The sequence below is a fragment of the Myotis davidii genome, unplaced genomic scaffold (assembly GCF_000327345.1).
Source record: "Myotis davidii unplaced genomic scaffold, ASM32734v1 scaffold769, whole genome shotgun sequence".
Taxonomy (NCBI): domain Eukaryota; kingdom Metazoa; phylum Chordata; class Mammalia; order Chiroptera; family Vespertilionidae; genus Myotis; species Myotis davidii.
Genome location: NW_006299518.1, coordinates 139,763 through 143,435, shown reverse-complemented (window position 1 = coordinate 143,435; position 3,673 = coordinate 139,763). Strand labels below are relative to the sequence as shown.

The following is a 3,673-nucleotide window of genomic DNA, read 5'->3' as shown; positions in this document are numbered from 1 at the left end:
GCCCTGTCCCAGGGCTGCGAGTCTTTTTCCAGGGCAGCTCACACGCATGCCCCGTCCTCTCCTGCTGTCACAGGCACACCTGCCTGTGGTCGCGGGAACACCCCTCTCCTGGCAGCACCAGCAGCATCGGGCTTGTTGGATGAGGATGCAGGGCTCTGGTTGTGGGTGTCAGCCTGCAGGGGTGCAGTAACAGGACAACTAACACGCAATCATGGGGTGGCCTCGAGGACAGAGTCTAGCCCAGCCTCCAGGACACCCCACCACCCCCTCGGTGCGGGGACACCTGAGCTGCTACCTCCACGGAGATCCGAGGGCTCAGGATCCGGAGGCGCTGGTGCTGAGCTGGGTCCAGTCCCTGGCAGGGGGACCTCACACTCAGGGGTGCCCTGTGCCCTCTCTCTTCTTACTTGACTCAAATTCAAATAAAAATCCTGCCCAAGCCACCCTGGCAGACTCATTCACTGGGAGTCCCTCTGAGCGGACCTCAGCACTGAACGTGTACTGCTCATCCCTTACCACGCGGAGGGAGCTGGCCATGCACAGGCGGGGCCCCACGGTGAGGAGGAGGGCAGAACGCGAGCAGTCATGGGGCAGCTGTGGGGCGGGGGCAGGTGCATCACTGCCTCTTAGCAGCAGCATCTGCACCGTGTGAGGTGAACCCTAGACGTTCAACAAGCACATCCCCGCCTCCCGGCCTTGCTGCGTGGAGCCTGCGAGCAGCACGCTGCCATTCCTTGCCTCTGGAGCCTTGCTTTTGCCTTTTTGCCATAACATCCTTCTTCCTGTGGGTCTCTCTGCCTCCAGGTCAAGCGTGGGCATTGCCTCTACTCAGAGGCATCCCCAGGAGTCAGGCTGTGCCACGGTGTCACGTGCATTGTCTTTGCATTTACAGCGCCGAGTGGCTGTTGCTGTCCACGTGACCCCGTGGTCCCGTGAGCGCCTAAGGACAGGCCCAAGTTCCATTTGTCCCAACGCCCACGCACAGCAGCACTCTGCCCACCAGAGAGACAGTTTGAGCTCTGCATCTACAAATCTCTAGTTTCATGTTTTGATTTTTTAAAATTCCACTTATAAGTAAAATTATGCAGCATTTATCTTTCTCTGTCTGACTTATTTGACTTAGCATCACACCCCCTAGGTCCACTATGGTCTTGCAAATGGTCATATTTCATCCTTTTTTATTGCTGAGCAATATGCCATTGTATATATGTACCACAGCTTTTTTTTTAACCCATTCATCCATCAATGTACACTAAGATTGCTTCCATATCTTGGCTATCCTAATATATAAAAGCCCAGGGTTCATAACAAACAACCGAACAAACGACATTTCCACCCCCCAGCCCTCAGGCTCCATTGATCAGGGGATGGCTAACAGGGAACCCGGGTTCCTCAGGCTCCAATGAATTCATGGCAGCAGCGACTGGTGAGCGGGTGGAAGGCAGACCACTTGGTCCCTCCCCTGGCCTGCAGGCTCCTATTGTTCAGGGGAACCTGTGGGTTCTGCTACATCTCCGTGCTGGTGTGGACACCTGCGCACTCACCTTCTCACAGGCTGGGCGCAGGTGCGGGGAGGCTCCCGTGCGCCCCCAGCAGGGGGGACAGTGCAGTGCAGGTAAACACGTGTGCTCTGTGATGACATCAGTGAACCGTAGTGAGTGGCATGGACTAGGGAGCCGCTGAAAGGCAGGCCTCTTGGCCCCTCCTCCTGGCCCTCTGAGTTCAATCAATCCGTGGTGGAGGCCGGGAAGAACTGGGAACCGGTTTCCTTAGTAGTCCTCTAGGTTCAATCTCCAGAGGACAGGCCAGGCACCAACAAACCAGTGCCTCCGGCATGATCCCGACAACACTGCCGCCTCCTGGAACTCGGATTTGGGCACTGCGGTCGCTTCCCCTCCCTGGACACTCCACAGGAAGAAAGGATACCACCAGCAGTGCCAGGAGCGACCAGCAGTGACTGACTGCTCTGCCCGTGCTTCCTCCGGGTCACTTGAGCCGGCCCCCACCTGCCCTGCTCCAGATGAAGTGTGATCACTGCACACGGAAGGGATGTAGTAAAAAAAACAAAAACCGATGATCAAGAGAATGCCGCAGTCAACGGCTGGAGTCCGGCTCAGGAGGATGGAGAGAAGGGAGAATTCCATAAATTGGCCGATGTGAAGATATTTCTGAGTGACTGCCTGACGTGTGACAGTTGTTTGACTGCAGAGGAAGGAGTCCAAGTTTCTCAACAAAACACCCAGGACTTCTTCCATGTGCTGAACCTTAATAATAAATGTGATACCTCACAGCACAAGGTGCTGGCAGTGTCCGTGTGTCCTCAGTCTCTGCTTTATTTTGCTGCTAAATTCAACCTCAGTGTCACTGATGCATCCAGAAGGCTCTGCAGCTTTCTCAAAAGCCTTGGGGTGTACATGAAGAGAGCTGCGGATGTCAGCATCCTGGAGAGTCAGAAGGGATTTGTGCGTTGGTACTGCCAGCACCGTGAGGAAGAGTCCCGGCTACCCATGTTGACCTCCACCTGCCCCAGCTGGGACCGATATGCAGAGCGCATGCTGGGTCAGTTACCCTATCACCCCCATCTCTGCATGGCTAAGTCTCCCCAGCAGATCATGGGCTCTCTGGTGAAGGATTACTTCACCAGATGGCAGAACCTGTCCCCAGACAAGATTTTCCACGTCATTGTGGCCCCCTGTTATGACAAGAAACTGGAGGCCCTTCGAGAAGATGTTCCCACACCTTTACATAGTTCCCAGGGTGCTGCCTGCATGTTACCTGAGGTGAAATTGTCCAGATAATGGAGCAAAGTGACCTCGCCTTGCATGACACTGCCGTGGACACTGTTTGGAGACGTGAAGGAAGAGGAGGTGAGGTTCCACGAGGGTGCCAGCTCAGATGGGTACCTGGCACACATCTTAAGGCAGATGGCCAAGGAGCTGTTCAACGAGGACGTGGGCTGCTCACCTACCGCACCCTGAGGAACAAAGACCTCCAGGAGGTCACCCTTGAAAGGGACAGAGAGGTTCTGCTATGCTTTGAGGCTTCTCACAGCTTTCAGAACATCCAGAAGTGGTCCTGAAGCTGTAGAGGGGCAAGTTCCCCTGCCACTTCGTGGAGGTCCTGGCCTGCACCAGGCATGCCTAAGTGGCAGGGGCCAGGCCCAGGTGGAGGACAGGCATACGGACAGGGCACCGCTGTGGTAGATGGAAGGCATCTACGCTGCCATCCCAGTGTGGCCCTCGGAGACCAGCACCCATGTGCAAGACCTATACTAGGAGTGGCTGGGGCGGGGAGAGGGGGTGACTCCCCCTGGGCCCAGGCGGTCCTGCACATTGCCTAGCAGGGCCCAGGGCAGCCTACCAGACATCAAGTGGTAAAGGTCTAGCAGACGCCCAGCCTGCAGGCCGCCTGAAGAGGGGTGTCAGACACGTGAAGGGACGCCTTAGCATCTCTGTCATCGCTTTGGTTTTCAGAATTCCCTGCTTCCCATCTGTCGGCTCCCTCCCTCTGAGGGGCGCTGTTGTTGTCACATGCAACTGGAATATTGTATCTCGAATGGATTGCCCCAATCCTTTTATCCGATGATGAAAAAATCCCAAAGAACAATGTTGTGCCCAGATTTCAAGATTCCCAAGGGCCCACCAGGGAGCCAGCGAGTCCGATGCAAAAGCAA

General features: G+C 55.8%; 1 pseudogene; it reads left to right on the top strand.

Annotated features, from left to right (window-relative positions):
* Nucleotides 1–2,020: 2,020 nt before the first annotated feature.
* On the top strand, nt 2,021–3,377 carry LOC102761269 (annotated as a pseudogene).
* Nucleotides 3,378–3,673: the final 296 nt, after the last annotated feature.